The sequence below is a fragment of the Hemicordylus capensis genome, chromosome 10, assembly GCF_027244095.1.
Source record: "Hemicordylus capensis ecotype Gifberg chromosome 10, rHemCap1.1.pri, whole genome shotgun sequence".
NCBI lineage: Eukaryota > Metazoa > Chordata > Lepidosauria > Squamata > Cordylidae > Hemicordylus > Hemicordylus capensis.
Window position 1 is genome coordinate 9,331,808 of NC_069666.1, and position 19,170 is coordinate 9,350,977.

The following is a 19,170-nucleotide window of genomic DNA, read 5'->3' on the forward strand; positions in this document are numbered from 1 at the left end:
GCCTTGCTTTATCGAGCCTGAGCAGAAGTACAGAAAGTCTTAAGACTTCCCTTCTGAAAGTCCATGCGTGTGCACCACAGCATGTGTTCACAGATGAACCTGAGCCTATGAAAGATACCGGCCTTGCCAACATGGATGGTGGGAGATACGGGTGGGGTGAACCGTGTCATTTTTGCCGAGTCATATTCTCAACCATATGAAAGAGAGCCATTTAAACCAGTTGTCTGAAGACTGGGCGATTGCTTAAGTACACATTTGGTGTGTGGTCAGGGTAAAAGGAGCAGTCATAGAACACTCGACCATGTTTTTACATTTTTCTGGAGGCTTCTAACTAAAACTGACCCTATAATTTAAAATAAGCAAGAGCAGATGCACTAACATAGCAGCTTATTTTTTTATTCCCCAGTTTGCAAAGTTCCCCATAACCTCTAGCTCTCTAATAATAGATTGACCTCGATTTTCACACATGTGATTGGTAAGGTTATTGCACCTTCCTTGATACGTGTATAATTGCAACGTCGGAGAGCCTTCGTGCTGATCATGCTTTCCTTTTTGCTGACCTTCCCAGCTCCAGGGAGGAAGTCCAGACCCTGTGTGTCTGCCGTTCTTGACACCAATCTGAATGCTGCCCTTTGCCACGATTAAATCTCTGTACTGTTTCTTTAAGAATCCAGCTTGCTCAGGGTGTCTTAACCTGCTTAACCTAACCTGCTAGCAAGGAAAAAGTTCTTTAAATAATGGATATTAGCTTTTGCCAATGAGGAATGTGAGCTTCATAATTGGGGTGGAGTTTCCCTGGTCCAGCCAGTCGCCTTCTAGAAGGCGGGGCATCATGTTCAGGGTAGGTTGTGCTGGAGTCCAGCTTCAAGTGAAGTTAATCTGGGGTGAAGCAAACAGAAAATTGTGCAGATTTTGTTGGTAGGATTTCTTTTCTTTTTCTTGTCTCTCTCTTTTTTTGGTGTGTCTCTGGTTCTGCTTCTCTTTTTCCCACTTTGACCCAAAGGCAGTTGTGTCTGTGTGTTTGTGACTGATTTTGCCATTGTTCATGTTTGTGGTGCTGGCAGGATATTAAAATGTATGCAGGGAAGCAGAACAAAAGGGGATCTCTGGACAGGAAATAAGGTGTCGGGAGAAAACTTGACTGAGTTTATTTTTTCATGCCTCTCCAGCTTAAACTTGCCTTGCGTTCCGAAAAGTGGATTTTGTGGAAGAGAATGGTTTTTTTAATAGGGTGGGTTCTTGCATCTTGTTTTCGTAGGACGCTGCAGCTCCTAAGACTCTTTGATCTGCTTTTAACCTCTTAACTTCTCTGGTTCTGATGAGACGGGATGGTGCAGGAGCCGAGGAAGCATTTGTTGGCATGTATAATGATGGCATCAACTGCTTTCCGTGTGTTTGTGTGTGTCTGTGTTTTCTTGGTCTGGATTTAAGTTTGGATAACATTTGTACAGATAAACATAAGCTCTGATGTGCCTGTTTACAAAGGTCTGGAGGAATCCTGCGAAAACCCATTGTAGACCCTCATGCATTGGTGGTAGCAGGCTCTGGGGGAAACTATTTAAAAGTTTTACATTCCTGAGTATGCATGTGCTCCTTTTTGAAATAGTGACTTCCCTGAATGAGACCTTCCTAACCCTAAGCTATAGTTGTGTCTCTGTGAAATTCTTTGGTATAAGAATGACATTTCGTACACCAAGTGGTCAATATTGACATAAAAACTGTGTGCAATTTCTGTGGAGTGTGTTTTGGGGAGGGAGGGGAGGCTGGTGGTTTTGTGTTTTCAGGGGGTCAATCTTAATGTTAACTGCTTTCTAGGTGTCCTGGAGGAGTGAGCCTATCTCTCTCCCTTGGATGACTCAGTGTTGCCGATTAGTATATTGGAAACAACAGGTCTTGGTGCCTGTACAGTGTAACCCTCTCCTCTATGTCAAGAAGACCATTAAACACATGAGACCTTCTTCTTATTGAAAAATGCTTATGGCATTTCATGGATAAAGTGTAGTTTTTCTCTGATGTGGTGAAAGCCAGAGGGGCTGTTTTCGCCAACTGTTTGGAGCACATGCTGAGCACAGCATGAGGAGGGCCTTGGGGAGGGTCCTTTGGCCCCCAGTTGCCAAGCCAGAGGCAATAGAGTGGTAGGGATTTGTTGTTGACAGTCCACTTCGTGGGGTGGGCTCCCTATTCCTTCCCCAAAGTAGCTTTCCCCAAACCACGCAGTTGCTGACCACATGGGTCTGTTTGGTTTGACTAGTCAGTGTTGGATGCAACTTCAGCTTTAAAATGCAAAGCTTACAAAAGGCAAGAGCAGATTTTGGTCTAACCTGCGGGAGCATTTATATATGTATGGAGTTTGTAGGAAGCTGCCCCACACCGAGTCAGACCCTTGGTCCATCTAGCCCAGTATTGTCGACACTGACTGGCAGTGGGCCTCCAAGGTTACAGGCAGGAGTCTCACCCAGCCCTACCTGGAGATGCCAGCAAGTGAACCTGGGACCTTCTGCATCCAAACATGCAGGTGCTCTTCCACTGAGCTATTGCCCCATCCCCCGAGGGGCATATCTTACAGCACTCACATGTAGTCTCCCATCCAAATGCAAACCAAGATGGACCCTGCTTAGCAAAGGGAACAACTCATGCTTGCTCCCACAAGACCAACTCTCCTCCCTAAGTGCAGTTCCAGTCCAAGCTGTTTGTAAAGCCAAGGCTGGCCCTGTCCAGCCCCAGCACAGCATCCCTGCAGTGGCTGTTGCTGGTGTCTGTCTTATGTTTCTATTTAGATGGTGAGCCCTTTGGGGACAGGGAGCCATCTTTATTTTTATTTCTCTATATAAACCACTTTGGGAACTTTTGTTGAAAAGCGGCATATAAATGATGCTGTCCTCTTCCTCAAAATAATATTTCTTCATAGAGTTCGAGTCAGCTGGTCCAGTGATCTTCACTGTTTTTCAAGTGGGGGCCAAGCTGGCAAAAATTCTTCAGTGTGAGAGCCATTTCCCGCCGTGTTGATCTCCACATGGTACTGTGCTTTTCTCAGTGCTGGACGGGGGCGGAGGGGGGTGGGTGGGAACGACCCTTGGAGAGATGGGAGTCCTTGCTCAAGAACTCTATGGGGAAAGCACTGGGAAGAGGGCTACACTTATTTATTATTTATTTTTAGCATTTATATCCTGCTTTTCCTCCAAGGTTATGTTTGTCCTCGCAACAACCCTGCGAGGTAGGTGAGGCTGTAAGATATGCGACTGGCCCGGAGTCACCCAGTGAGTTTCATGGCTGAGTGGGGATTTGAACTCGGGTCTCCCTGATCCTAGTCCAACTGTCTAACCACTACGCCACATGCCTTCTCTCTTTCATGCCTTCCAAGATGGTAGAGGGCTTCAAGAGGGCTCTGTTTCCCTTGAAGGAGGCCCCCCTCCTCACCAATGTTCCCTCTAAGGCGTGCACACATGCCTGCGCTCACAATTGTTTTGATGTCCGTTCAGTTCGTTTTAAATCCCGCTCAGGTTGAATCGGGAAGGCCCCGTTCTGAATGCCTGTGTGCACACACTGCCTTGATCCTGCCGCCCAGAACAAAACTCATTCCGCACACAGATGAAAGAAATTAGAAAAAATTAGAAATTAGAATTACTGCTCCTGACCCTGGGCAAAGTGCAGTATTGCGAGTCATATTGAATCCAGTACTGAAACAGTGGCTAGGATCATGGTTCCTAGAGAGACAGAAAGCAAAGAGAAACTCCGGTAACAAAGCTTCTTCAAAAGGTTGAATTTGGTGTTTGGGGCAGGTGCCGGGATCACCTGGATCAGTGGCCTTCGTTCTTTTTCGAGCAGGGGCCTGTTCAGCAACCACCACCCCCAAACCGCCCTTTCATTGTGTGAGCGATTTCTCACTCTGTGCATGCCTTCCAAGGGGCTCAGGAGGGCTCCGTTTCCCTTGAAGAAGCTCCGCTCCGTGCCCCAGGCCGAGTGCAGTACCCCAGGGTGGGCATGATCGCCTCGGCATCGTGCCAAGAGGACCAGGCAGAGAATCCAGCTTTGACTGACGCTTCTCTCCGGCCCGATAGGCAATTACGGAGGGTTGATGGGTGCCACCCCTGGCCCCCGGGCCTTACAATGGAGAACCCTGACCCTGCCCAACACCCTGCGCGATGTAGGGAAACCAAAGCTTAGAGCATCCCCAACCGATGGCTCTCCAGCCTCTATGGGAAGAGCCTCTAGTTTCCAAGTTCCTTCCCTGGCAGCATCTCCAAGGCAGGGCTGAGAGGGACTTCTGCCTGCAGCCTTGGAGAAGCCGCTGCCAGTCTGTGCAGGCACGACTGAGAGAGATGGACCAATGGTCGGACTCAGTATGTGGCAGCTGCCTATGCTGCTGCTCTAAGATCTCCAGCAAGGGAAATCCCACTGGCCTCACCCCAGGTAACTGGTGGCATTGCTGAACTGCTCTCTCACATTTTGGAGCGGCTTCAAATGTTCAGTAAAAACCTATCCGGCACGTAAGCCTGTTGGATCTCGTTCCACACTGTGGAGCAAGCCTCTGCCCTCTTCTGTGTGGCAGCCCTTCAGGTATGTGAAGAATGTTCTCCTGTCCCCGCCGAGACACTTCTCCTCCAGGCGAAACATGCCCAGTTCATCCAACCTCTCCTCCTAGGGCTTGTTTTCCAGACCGCTGACCATCTTCGTTGCCCTCCTGACCTGAACCTGTTCCAATTTGTCGGCATACTTCTTAAAGGGTGGTGCCCAGAAACCAGTCGCAGTGCTCCAGATGGGGACCGACTCGTGAGGAATAAAGTGGAGTGGTTGCTTTGCGTGGCTGGGAACCAAGAGTGCGGCATGTGGGCTAACATGACACTGGCCTTTTTTGCAGCTGCCTCCCACTGCTGACTCAGGTTCGGCTTGTGACTGATCTGCAGTCCCAAGATCCTTTCCCCATGAGCTTCTGCCTGGCGAGGCATCCCCCGTTCCACAACTTTGCTGCTCTTTGGGGGGTGGGGGGTGCAGGTTGGCTAAGTTCAAATTCAGCCCTTGCACTTGCTGAATTTTGTTAAGTTTCAGCCCAGTTTTCCACACTATCACAGTCACTTTATCTATCCTATTCCTAAACTGCCTGATATCAACATCTCTAGGGGGTGTACAAACTAAAAACACAATATTAAAACAGTGCAAAACGGTTAAAATTTGCAAAAATAATAAAACAAGATCACAGATAAGTGATTAAATTTGAACATCTTCAGTTAAAAGCCTGAGAAAACAGGGACGTCTTGAGGGTCTTCCGGAAAGCAAACAGAGAAGGAGATGCTCCTATTTCAACATGGAGCATATACCAAAGCCCTGGGGCAGCCACAGGGAAGGCCCGGTCCTGAGCTGCCACCAAACGAGCTGGCGGCAACCATAACCAGACCTAAGATGATCCAGATGATCTTAGTAGGTGACATGGCAAAGAAGGTAAAAGGTAAAGTGTGCCATTGAGTCAGTGTCTGCTCCTAGAGCCCACAGAGCCCTGTGGTTGTCTTTTGGTAGAATACAGGAGGGGTTTACCATTGCCGCCTCCTGCACAGAATGAGATGATGCCTTTCAGCATCTTCCTATATTGCTGCTGCCCAATATAGTACCAGTGGGGACTTGAACCAGCAACTTCTGGCACTCTCTAAACACCCTGGACTCAATTTTGAATTGTATTCTTGTTTTCTAAAATGTTAACTCTCCCTCCTAGTTTTGTGTCCTCAGCAAATATGACGATTCCTTTTATTTAAGAAATTGATTGAAATGTTGAAGAGTAACGGGTTCTAGGTAGAGCCCTGAAGCACCCCACTCAAAACCTCCCAGTCTTAAAAACAAGCAACCACCACCAGAGGGGACTCTTCAGGCTTGAACAGGGACAGTTGCATTCCCCCTGCTAAACCTAAAAGAGTCACTACTTCCAAAGGTGCCTTTTTGCCCAGTTAGCAGATCAACATCTCGTTTGCTTGGCATGGCTGGGGACTCTCTGTTTGAGGCAGGACAAATACTTTTGTGTGGTCCAGAAACATGGAAAATGGATAGTGCTGTCATTCCAACAACATGCCAAGTGACTGATCCCGAGATCCATGCCAGACAGAAAACCCTTGCTTTCTTGCATTTAATCCTGCTTTAAATCTTTGATGCACGGAGGAGGCGTGCTTCTGGGTTGATTAGGAGATCTCTGTCCGTGCTGCTTGGAGGAGGGAGGCTTTGCTCAAGCTCATGCAAAGAGACTCTCTGTGTTGCTTAAAAACGTTCCTTGTTATGTTCCTTATTGGTGAACGTACCTGATCTATTGTCCATCTATTACTGAGGCTTGCAAGTGGTGGAAGGAATGATGATTCTCTAGGCACACAAGGTTTGACTTTGTGTGAGCAGGCCGGGTGAGTAGACCCTGTGTTCTGTGGCCAGGGTCCAAAAACCGTACAGCCGCAGCCCTAGTCCTCACAAACAGATGAGGTAGCGACTATACCACTTCGGAGTACCAGTGAGGCCTGCCATAATTGTGTCTCTTGCATTTATACTCGACCTTTCTTCCATCCTGGGACGTAAGGCAGTGTGCATGGAGGTGCCAGGGAGTTGCTTGCCTTGCTCATCCAGGCAAAACTAAAGTAAAGGTACAGTGTGCCGTCAAGTCGATCCCGACTCCTGGCGCCCACAGAGCCTTGTGGTTGTCTTTGGTAGAACACAGGAGGGGTTTGGGAAGAGAGCTGGTCTTGTGGTAGCAAGCATGACTTGTCCCCTTAAGCTAAGCAGGATCCACCCTGGTTGCTTATGAAAGGGAGACTAGAAGTGTGAGCGCTGTAAGATATTCCCCTCAGAGGATGGAGCCATCTGGGAAGAGCATCTAGGTTCCAAGTTCCCTTCCTGGCAGCATCTCCAAGATAGGGCTGAGAGAGACTCCTGCCTGCAACCTTGGAGAAGCCGCTGCCAGTCTGTGTAGAGTAGACAATACTGCATGTAGCAGAATGAGGTGGTGATGAATCAACCGAGCCCTAAGATGGCATAACGTATGAGATCAGTTCAGGTGCCAGGCGTGACTTGTCACAATTCCTTTCCATATCCTCCAATAAAAATGGCTCGCTCATTCGGCAGGAACATAAATTCTTTGTTTAGTTGCTACAAAATGAACATACCTAATAGCTGAATGTTGGTAGGCAGTTCTGTTAATATTATTACTATTTTTTTTATTATTTTATGTTATTTTATATCATTTATTTATTTATTCGATTTCTATATCGCCCTTTCAAAAATGGCTCAGGGCGGTTTACACAGAGAAATAAATAAATAAGATGGATGGATCCCTATCCCCAAAGGGCTCACAATCTAAAAGAAACATACGGTGGACACCAGTTCCCACTGTACCATTCCCAACGTGGCACACAACAAAGAGTTAAATACTAATTCAGAGTCTAAAAGATGGCACATAGAGTTCTAGATGAAGTTCCAGGATGTGAGTTCCCTTGGACAGTGAAATCTTGGTCATGAAAGTCTTGTATATAGAACAGTAAAGGTTGGACTCCAAAGAGAGAGAGAGATCGTCAACAGAAAAGTGTGTCGATTCTTAAAAGACCTGTTGGAAAGAGCAGATGTACCTGAATCTCGACTATGAAACATAGTAAAGAAAATTTGTTTCTTTATTTTAAGTCTTCAGTAGGGGTTAATAAAAGCCACCTAATGGCGCAGCAGGGAAATGAAGCACCTATATTGGGCAGCAACGATATAGGAAGATGCTGAAAGGCATCATCTCAGACTGCATGGGAGATGGCCATGGTAAACCCCTCCTGTATTCTACCAAAGAAAACCACAGGGCTCTGGGGTCGCCAGGAGTCGACACCGACTCCACGGCACAACTTTACTTTTCAGCATCTTCCTATATCGCTGCTGCCCGATATAGGTGTTTCCCGTAGTCTGGGAAACGTACCAGCAGGGATTCGAACCGGCAACCTCTGGCTTGCTATCAAGTCACTTCCCTGCTGCGCTTTAGGGGTTAATAAATTACCTTGGGAATATCTGTTGGGTGACTCTGAACTTCTTTGTCCAGGCGTAGGCAACGTTGGCTCTCCAGCTGTTGAACTACAACTCCCATCCTCTCCAGCCATCACAGATTGTCGCTTGGGGTGATGGGAGTTGTAGTCCAACAGCCGCTGGGGAGCCAAGAGTACCTACCCCTCCCCATAGAGGAATGTCGTTTAAAAACATAGCAGACCTTTTTTCCAAAGCGGTACGTCCGTGCTGGTCAAAACAAACACTTTTTGAATGGGAAGTAGTCGGGGGTGGGAATCCGGTTCCTCTTGCTGCTCGTCCTATAGCTTTCTGCAAACCTTGCTGATCTTGTTTTTCCTGAATTTTCAATGTTTTAGAAATGCAGCGCCAAAGGTCTCTATTGCTTGCGTATTGCACAGGACCTCCCTCGAGCTCTCCTTCAGGGCAGTTCCTTCCGTGTGTCTGTGTGTCTGTGTCCACAAGCCATTCGAGTTCTGAACTTTGAGTCCTGATCAAAGTGTAGGGCCTGGAATCCTCACGGTTGCTAAGCAGAGGGCTGGCTGGTGGCCTCTCGCCGCACATCCTGCGCCGCAAAAGCAAACACACACACACACACACACACACACACACAACAAAAGCCATGTCTGGGTGATTTAAAACCGCCGTTCCCAAACTCTGTTGGGGCCTGTCGGTGTGCCGAGAGAGAAGGGCTGAAATGACACCTTGGCAGAAATCAAGCCACCCCTGCTGGAGAGCTGGTCTTGCGGTAGTGGGCACGAATTGCCCCCTCTGCTAAGCAGGATTTGCCCCGGTTTGCATTTGGATGGGTGACTATGTCTGAGGGCTGTAAGATGTTCCCCTTAGGGGATGGGGCCAAAGCTCACTGGCTTTGCATGCAGGAGGTCCCAGGTTCAAATCCCTGGCAGCATCTCCTGGCAGGGCTGGGGGAGACAATTGCCTGAAGCCTTGGAGAAGCCGCTGCCTGTCAGTGTAAGTAATACTGAGCTAGATGGACCAAGGGTCTGACTCGGCATAAGGCAGCTCCCTATGTCCAGTTCATTATGGGAAGCTGCATGGATCACTGGCAGAGCACCTGCTTTGTATGTGGGAAGCTGTCCCAGAATTCAGAATTCTATTTACATAGGAAGCTGCCGTATACTGAGTCAGGCCATAGGGTCTATCTAGCTCAGGGTTGTCTTCCTAGACTGGCAGTGGCTTCTCCAAGATTGCAGGCAGGAATCTCTCTCAGCCCTATCTTGGAGATGCTGCCAGGGAGGGAACATGGAACCTTCTGCCCTTCCCAGAGTGGCTCCATCCCCTAAGGGAATATCTCACAGTGCTCACGCTTCTAGTCTCCCATTAATATGCAACCAGGGTGGGCCCTGCTTAGCAAAAAGGACAAGTCATGCTTGCCACCACAAGACCAGCTCTCCTCATCCATACACTTCTACCCTGCCTTTCCCCCAAGAATTGGGAAATTCCCAAGAATTTTATATGTATAAAAACAATTTTAGCAAATAGGCTTCAAATGCTACTGAATTCCTCCAGATCCCCCCACCATCTGAAGTTAGACTAATGGTGATGACTAGGGAGGGGGCCTTTCCGGTCAGGGTGCCCTAACTTTGGTCTAGGCTGCCTAGGGATGTTTACTAGTCGCCAACTATTCTGTCTCTTCAGCACCAGGCAGAGAGAGAGATTACCAGGTGATTTTTATTTGTCCAGGCACTTCAGAATGTTCTTTCAGCTGGTTTTATTCTCCGCTGCTCTATTCTTGCCAACTTTCTTGTTTGGCTTTCTTAATACATTGCTTTAAGTCTGGCTGTAGGCTTCCCTGGAAGTGTTCTCTGAAGGGTGGCAGCATGGTGTAGTGGTTAGAGTGCCGGACCAAAACTGGGGAGACCCGAGTTCAAATCCCCATTCAGCCATGATACTTGCTGGGTGACTCCGGGCTTGCCACTTCTCTCTCAGCCTAACCTACTTCACAGGGTTGTTGTGAGGAGAAACCTAAGTATGTAGTACACCGCTCTGGGCTCCTTGGAGGAAGAGCGGGATATGAAATGTAATAAAAATATCCCCAAAGAACTGACTGCTAACTATCGAGGAGGAGAGCCAGTCTTGTGGTAGCAAGCATGACTTGTCCCCTTAGCTAAGCAGGGTCTGCCCTGGTTGCATCTGAATGGGAGACTAGCACTGTAAGATATTCCTGTAAGATAAATCATGCATGGTGTGGAGAGAGAGAAATACTTTCCCCTCTCACATAACACTAGAACCAGGGGTCATCCCATGAAATTGATTGCCAAGCAATTTAGATACAACAAAGGGAGGTACTTTTTCATACAACGCATAATCAGCCTGTGGAATTCTTCCACGAGATGTGGTGACAGTCAACAACCTGGATGGCTTTAAGAGGGGTTTGGATAGCTTCATGGAGGAGAGGTCTATCAATGGCTCCTAGTCGGAGAGCTATAGGCCACCTCCAGCCTCGGAGGCAGGATGCCTCTGAGTACCAGTTGCAGGGGAGCAACAGCTGGAGAGATGGCTTGCCCTCACCTCTTGCCTGTGGGCTTCCAGCAGCATCTGGTGGGCCACTGTGCGAAACAGGATGCTGGACTAGATGGGCCTCCTTGGGCCTGATCCAGCAGGGCTGTTCTTATATTCTTAAACCTGGGCCTCGCGGGTACCGTCTCAGGCTGCAGACACATCCCTTGCAGTCTGAAGCAGCACAACCTAGGCATGGCTGGCCATCTTAGGGATAACTAGGCCACCGCCCGAGGAGGAAGATAAACAGGAAATGAGGTACTCTGCTCCACCACCCTTTTTGTTTTTTGTTTTTGGCAGCCTCTGGCATTGATGAGTAGCAGGTGATTTCCAATATTGTTTTTAAACCTGCTCCATTGGGTGCCAGTGGACTTGTGCCATTGATTGTGTGTATTGTTTTGGGGAACACCAAGTTGCCAGATGAAAACTTGCCACATCCAGGAACTTGTAAAGCACACACAGGCTCTGACTCAGTAAGAATCCAAAGAGGAGGTTATCGGGTAATCAGTGCTGGTGTGTTCTGCCCTTGAGAAGCAGGAGTTCGAACGGATGCCAGCAATCCAGGACTAATCTTAGAGATGCCAAATAAATACGCAGCTTCCCCACTTCTCGGTCGAGTGGATGCTGGCTCACCGGTGAATCTGTTGTCAGCCACCTAATGGCGTGTCTTGAAATGTGGGGCATTCACCATTTGCTTGGAATTGCCAATATATTCCCGGCATTCATGCTGGCAGCTGCTAATCCTGACAGGCATAGGAAGCTGCCTTTTGCAGAGTCAGACCATTAGTCCATCTAGATCACAGTTGTCGACACTGACTGGCAGCATCTCTCCAAGGTGTCAGGCAGGAGGCTCTCCCAGCCCTACCTAGAGGTGCCTGGGAGGGAACTTGGAACTTTCTGCATGCTGTGCAGGGGCTATGCCCCTGAGCTCTGCCCATCCACAGATGCTACAATATATAAGACGAAACAAGAAGCATCAAACTAAGTTGGTGGGTGGGGCTGGAGTCTTCATTTTAGTGCCCATGACAGGAGGCTTCATTTTATTCCTGTAAAGTTGCCCAGTGTGCTTTGGAAGAAACTCCTTTTGCAGGGGCACAAAACTGATTCCAGTAGGAGTCCTTTGCTGCACAGAAATCACGTTGCTTACAACCACCTTAAGAGCAGCCCTGCTGGATTGGGCCAGAGGTCCAATCCAGCTTGCCATGGTGGCCAACCAGATACCTTCCGGGAAGCCCCAAGCAACAACCTTCCCCAGCGGTGTCAAATAACGCAAATCGCTTGAGCTAAATTCCACTGGTATTAAATTCTGAATATCACTCTGTTCATTGATGATTGCAGCACAGCTGAAGTTCTGGGTAAATGGCTGCATGGAAAGTGCTTTCACACACACACACACACACACACACACACACACACACACACACACACACACAACCATAGTGTCCTAGACTTTGGAGTTTAATATTTGCGGTATTATCCAGTGGGACTGCTCAGAAGCAGTTGGATCAGGACAGAATGGGGGGAAAGCGTTTGTATAAATGAGTGTAATTATTGGGAAAGAGACAAAATGAGAATAAAAACTTCCTTATCTTAGCCTCTCTCAAATCGGCTAAGCAGCTTGCTAGATCGTTTGGGTTGTCAGTATAAAAGGGTTTGTGTTTTCAAAGGTACACTGGAATGGCTTTAATAGGTGCCCATGCCCAGATTGTGGAATAACCTTCCCAGAGACATGGTTTTAGGCCCCCGCACTTTCTGCTTTTAAGCAGGCACTTAAGGCAGGTCGGTTTCAGTGGGGGATTCTATTTAAAGCTTTTTGTATCTGTCGTTTTACTGTTTGTGTTTGCTCTGTTTTGTTTGCATGTCTTGTTTTACTGTGTTGGGGTTGCCGTGAGCCCCTCCCGTGTATACTTTGCAGAGCGAGGCAGTGGGATCCACAGTTTATTGTAAATAATAAACAAGAACTCTTGTTAGGCTGTATTGGGTTTTTGTAGTGCTTAGAACGCAGGATAGAGACCTCCCTTAAGGAGAGAGATGCTTTTGAAGTTCTCTGCGTCTTTTATAGAAAGTTTAGCTCAGTAGCAATGCCAAGGGTAACAGAATCAGGTATGTTACCATAAGCAAATTTTCAAGGTGATATTACATACAGTATACCAACTGGGAAGACATCATCTACTATGAGGCCTCCCCGCCCGCCCAAAAAAAACCCCTTAAATAGTACGGATAGTGTCTGAAATGTGCAAATTATGTTGGTAATGGAATCTGTAATGATGTCTAAAAATCATTTTTTGCTCTGCTAACTGAGCAAAGAGGCACCTTTTTAAAAGCGGTGATTTTCTTTATTGCGCTTTGGGAGAGCAACTGGCCCTATCCATCCCCAGCACAGCATCCCTCCCGTGGCTGTTGGTGCTGGTGTCTCCCTTACATTTCTTCTTAAGATTGTGAGCCCTTTGGGGACAGGGAGCCATGTTTGTTTGTTTGTTTATATCTATATAAACTGCTTTGGGAACTTTTGTTGAAAAGCGGTATATAAATATTTGTTGTAGTAGTAGTATATTGAAGGATTTTGTGCAAATACCGCTTTATAGTAGATGATCTCTTGCTAGTAGTTATATAGAATATATTATTGAAACTTTGCTTATGGCTACGGTCCTAGAAAAAGTGGTAACCCTCCTGATTCCGTTAACCTTGGGATTGCCCTTGGAGCCTAACTGCACGCTACACCAGCTACAGGGTAGCCCCCCAAAACACCACTCGCCTGGTGTCAAGCTTCTTCCCTTCCTCCCTGTAATGTGGAGCTTCATGTACAATGACATGATGCAACTTCGTGTGTTTCTCCCCCAAATAATGGGGACAGCCAGTGATGTGGAGCAGGTATAGGGAATCTCATGATGTGACTGTGTCACATCGGATGCTGCACTGTAGGGAAAGAGGGAAGTCAGTGGATAACGAGGGCCACCTGTACATGGCTTTTAAGTCACTTTGAAATCATTTTTAAAAATTAAATCTGGAAATCTTGTATCCCATTTTTAAATTTTCCACTATTTAGGGAAGTCAGTGTCTTACAGAAGAGAATTGCAGTACTGTATTTACCTGAATTCAAGGCAATTTCCCCCAAATTCTTTGAAGCTAGAAACTGGGGGGTTGTCGTATATTTGGAGTCCTCTTCCTTTTGGGAAAATCAAGATATAATAAAGTTTTTTTTTTAAAAAAAATACAAGGGTAAAAACTATCATTCCCAAAGGCTTCTTTACAGAGCTGGGTCTTCACCAGACGCTGGAAGGTTTTTCATTCCACAACCACTTGGATCAGTGTTCTCTCCAATTTTTTTCCATCTGTGTGCGGAATTAGTTTTGTTCTGGGCAGCAGTATCAAGGCAGTGTGTGCTCATGTGCCTTCAGAATGAGGCCTTCCTTATTAAACCTGAGCACGATCTAAAATTAACTGAGTGGACTTCAAAAAGCTTGTGAGCGTGCACACATGCGCACGCCTTAGAGGGCATACTGACCTGGACCACAACCAGGAAGGCCCTGACGTCCGCCGAAGCTCAGTAGGCAGTGGGACCAGAAGCAGGACTGCAGATGTTGGAGATTCCTGCCTGCAACCTTGGAGAAGCTGCTGCCAGTCTGTGAAGACAATACTGAGCTAGATAGACCAATGGTCTGACTCAGTATATGGCAGCTTCCGATGTTTCCTATAGGGCTGAGAGAGATTCCCGCTGAGAGTCATTCTGAGGCAATAACCGCTCCCACATGAAACTCCTTTTACCACATTCTAGAAACCTCTTTCCCCCCAACATGGACCTTCTGGCAATTCATCCTTGGGCCAATGAAGAAACCAAGGCCTCTCCCGCATGAAACCAAGGTGCTAAATTACACAAGGTGGCCGTTGCTACCTGCGCGGCATGTGTATGAATCAACTATGTCAAACCTGAGGGATTCTGTTGAGAGCTGGTCTGTGAATGACCTCTCAAAGAAAGCGGCTCAACTGACAAGATTTTTACTGTGGCTGAGAATTTATCTACTGTATTGGAGCATTCCCCCCCCCGCCCCCCCTCCCTCAATTCAGTACAGAAGCCAATTCTCTCTGCCTCGTTATCTGATGTGACTCCTTGCTTTTTCAGATCATGACTAATTTGATGTGCTGCAACAGCACGTGGGACTCTTGACCTCTATTTATGCCTTGCCATCCTCTGTGTCAACAAGTTTTTGCATAGTGTTGCTCATTACCTAGTTAGGTGTTTTTTTTTCCCTTCTTCCTGCTACACTGAGGAGTTTCTCTGTCTGTATCAGTCTCCAAAATCTGCCTGGTTGATCAGTCATTCATCCTGTTATTCGATATTGGCTGAACCCCCTTTATCAGATGCATGGATGGGGAATAAAGTGGGGAAGTAACTTGCCTAGGGAGCAAGAGGTTGCCGGTTCGAATCTCCACTGCTATGTTTCCATATTGGGCAGCAGCGATATAGGCAGATGGTGAAAGGCATCATCATCTCATACTGCGTGGAAGGAGGCAAAGGTAAACCCCTCCTGTATTCTATCAAAGAAAACCACATGGCTCTGTGGGTGCCAGGAGTCGAAATCGACTTGACAGCACAACTTTACCTTTACATCATATGTAGTATTATCTTCTATCTATATATCTTCTATCTATATATAATTCTCTAAGACGTACCCGTCGCTAATCCCATCGCTAATGTGTGGCAGCTCTCGTGAGAGTTTGCGAGCGAGGGGAGGGGGAGAGGAAAGTGATGACAAGGCCAACAGACAGGCCAGTGAATGGGTGGGCAGGCAGGGAGAGAAAGCGGCGGCAACAGGGGGAAAGAAGGCGACTGGGGTGGGGGGAGAAAGCAGCCGGCAGCGGGGGGGGGGGGTGGCTGGCCAGGCGGCCGGCCAGAGAGAAAAAACATTGGAGGAGGGAAGAAGAGGGGGAAGGGCCGAGAATGAGGGAGAACTAGAGGCACAGATGTTCTGTGCTCGGGCCAGATAGTATCGCCTTTATATATGACTTCATTAAGGCATACCCGTGGCTAATCCCATGCGTGGCAGCTCTCGTGAGAGTTTGGAGAGCTGCCGGATAGGATAGTGATGGGGACGGGTAGGGGAAAGAAAATGGTGGAGGCAGCCAGCCAGTGGCGGGTGGCCAGGAAAACCGTGTTGCTGTTAATTGCGGCAGGCGGCTGGGAAAACTACGGCGCTGCAGCTGGGCGGAGAAGGTAGGAGCAGCCAGCAGGCAGGGAGGAAACGGCGGCTGGCTGAAGGAAACCATGGTGGAGATGGGCGGGCAGGAAAATGACAGTGCCGGCAGGTGCTGGCAGGTGGGAGCAGGTGGGACTGGAGGGGGTAGAAGGCGGGGCGGGCGGGAGAAAAGGAAAGGGCAGTGGTGGGTGGGGGGAGGAAGGAAATGGCGGCGGGGAGCAGGCGGCCAGGTGGGGAGAATTAGAGGCGCATATGCTCTGTGCCTGGCCGTGTGTGTGTGTGTGTGTGTGTGTGTGTGTGTGTGTGTGTGTGTACACACAGACACACAGGTCGTACGTGGCAGGCCCCGCCCACACAGACACACGGGTCATACGTGGCAGGCCCCGCCCACACAGTGCTTTACCAATGGAAGGAACAGAACAGAAGCAACATGGCGATTGGGCAGTGAGGATTCCATATGCAGATAGGGGGAGTGGGCTGGCTGATGGGGATGGGGCCGGCCAAAGGCCACAGCAGCTGGAGGAGATGCTGGAAGTTGTGGTCAGCAACATCTGGGAATCCCTGCTAACAGGGGACATTGCCTCCGAATATTCTAGTCTAGGCACCATGGCTGCTTGGCACTTAGGGTTTTTCAAGCCCTGGGGTAAAGCACCTTAGGCTCCTATTACAGATGGGAAGTTGAGCCTGTTAGAATGTGACTGGCCTAAAATTGCCCACCGAGTTCACTACGGAACATTTTGAACCAAGGACAGCCTGGCCTATATACTTCGCCACTACGCTGTATCGGCTCGCAAACGTACTGATCCTGAAGATGCCCGTCATTGGTCTTGAGTTGTGTGTTTTTTTAATTCCTTGTTTCACTACATGCTTTCCCTCGAGTGTGTATCTTAACTGTGTAGTATTTTCCTCCTGCATGCTGCCACTATGCTCTGTAAAGCAAAATGTGAAATATGGGCAATTTCTGGCAGGAGTCTGAAGTGTTACGGTGATGCATTATGCCATCGCTTTGCTGTCCAAGGCATTGTAGCTGTCAGGCCGCAGATCCACTTAATAGATCTTTGTAGCTCAGGCTGAAGGATTTCTTAGGCTGGTAAAGGCTGCTGCTGTTGAGCCTGGGTCTGTGTCTTAAGACAGGAACCTAATGAACAAATGTAACTGCCTTCTGCCGAGTCGGAACATTGGTCCATCTAGCTCAATGCTGCCGACACTGACTGGCAGCATCTCTCTGCCAGGAATTGAACCTGGGACCTTGTTCATTCAGGCCAAGTGCTCTGCCAGTGAGCTAACACCTCTCCCAGGAAACATTTTCTTTCAGTCTGTTTCTAGGTCCAGTGCTGGTTATTGTCTTTAAAAGTCTAAATACCATATTCACCTGAATCCAACATTAGTTTTCCCCCCAAGTTCTTTGCTGTTAGAAATCAGGGAGTCATCTTAAATTTGGAGTCCTCTTCCTCTTGAGTAAATACAGGTGTAAAATGTATGTAACCTATATTTTTAAAGGGGTTGTCTTCTATTTGGGTGAATACAGTGAAGTAAAGTGTAAAGCAGGGCTGCTCAACTTGCAGCCCTCCTGCAGATGTTGGCCTACAACTCCCATAATCCCTAGCTATTGGCCACTGTGGCTAGGGATTATGGGAGTTGTAGTCCAGAAACAGCTGGGGGGGGAGGGACAGAGTTGAGCAGGCCTGGTGTGAAGTGTGCCATTGAGTCGGTGTCGACTCCTGGCGACCAGAGCGCCCTGTGGTTGTCTTTGGCAGAATACAGGAGGGGTTTACCATGGCCATCTCCCACACACTATGAAATAATGCCTTTCAGCATCTTCCTATATCACTGCTGCCTGATATAAGTACCGGTGGGGATTCGAACTGGCAACCTCTGGCTTGCTATTCAAGTCATTCCCCTGCTGCATCATTAGGTGGCCAAATACAGTAGTTTAGGCCAGGGATTCTCAGCGTTGGGTCCCCAGATGTTAGTGGACTTCAACTCCCATAATCCCCAGCCCCAGTGGCCTTTGGTTGGGGGTTATGGGAGTTGAAGTCCAATACGATCTGGGGACCCAGCTCTGAGAATCCCTGGTTTAGGCTATTTAAAGGACTCTTCTCCTGCATGATCCTGCCTACTGAGGCTTTCTGAGGAGTCCATCTGTAAAGATGTCCTCTTAAGGTTTGTTGACGACCTCTGGATCCTGTGCCATCTCAAATTTATCCTCTAACAATACCCAGTCTATATGAATAAGAAGCTAAGGGTTATGTATGTCTGCAAACACACAGGGGCCTTGTCTGGTGGCTATAGGCCACCTCCAGCCTCCGTCTCAATACCAGTTGCAGAGGAGCCACAGCAGGAGAGAGGGCATGCCCTCAATTCTTGCCTGTGGGCTTCTCAGAGGCAACTGGTGGGCCACTGTGTGAAACAGGATGCTGGACTAGATGGGCTTCCTTGGGCCTGATCCAGCAGGGCTGTTCTTATGTTCTCATGATCTGTATTCTGGCTATACCTAGGAGTCCCTAAACTTAGAATCCGCTCACTAGCCAGCCATGATTTGTGCTTGGCACCAATTCCTGTTCTTCCCTCGAGTCCTTTTCTGGCACATAGGTTGATGGCTTAGGAGAAAAGAGCGGGGAGCGGAATTTCCCCATCTCCTGTCATCCAGCCAAGGATCTACCTGTAGCTCCGAGTCTATCTTCTGCCCAACTTTAAAAACCTAGTGGAATTCTTGCTTCCCCCCCCACACCCCCAATGTGTCTAAAGAGCAAATTCCTGTGCTGTGTTGCCAAGTGCTTTGGGAAAGCCCCCTCAGTTTCAGATGCCTTTTGTGGTAGGTGGGGGCTGCTGTTCAACCCCAGAGCTGGTCTTGTGGTAGCGAGCATGAATTGTCCCCTTTGCTAAGCAGGGTCTGCCTTGGTTTTCACTTGGATGGGAGACTATCTGTGAGCACTGGGGATGGGGCCAGAGCTCAGTGGAAGAGCATCTGCTGCTTGCATGCCGAAGGTCCCAGGTTCACTCCCCAGCATCTCCAGGTGGGGCTGGGAACTATGCCCCAGTCCAAAATCCCAGAGAAGCTCTGCCAGTCTCTGCAGACAATAGTGAGCTCGATGGACCAGTGGTGTCCCTATGGGACTAGTTGCGAAGTTATTCACTTAGGATACAACAGCCAGAATCTGAAGGCTGTCCTTCGAAATAAGCATCATCATCATAAGCATAGTAGTCAAGGTTCTTTCCCCTTCGGTCCAGCCTTCCCTTCTAAAAATAGTTCCCTTTTCTCCCCTCCTATTCATAGATTTGGATTGAGTTCAAAGCAGGGAGTAGCCGTCAAGGAAGAAGCAGCCTCTTTACTTCCTCGGGGTTGAAAGCATAGGATAGGGTGAACTTTGCATGTACCCCTAGGAAGTGTTGAATCTTAGCCTCCTACTCAGTAGTGATTCTTCTTATTAGTTACTCCTAACTAGCTAACAGGTTACTC

At 48.2% G+C, this 19,170-nt stretch overlaps 1 protein-coding gene across 7 annotated transcripts in view; it reads left to right on the plus strand.

The window, feature by feature from the left end:
- Positions 1–19,170, plus strand: part of ZFAND6 (zinc finger AN1-type containing 6) — an 87,263-nt gene that overhangs the window by 24,312 nt on the left and 43,781 nt on the right. The window contains exon 1 of one of the 7 annotated variants that reach the window (XM_053272802.1): positions 816–918. The exons of 5 other annotated variants lie outside the window; for them this stretch is intronic. The gene's annotated coding sequence lies outside the window, so the exon portion shown is untranslated. Of the gene's footprint in view, positions 1–815; positions 919–19,170 lie in introns of those variants that run through there. One more of the 7 variants, XM_053272805.1, reaches the window with a different exon arrangement.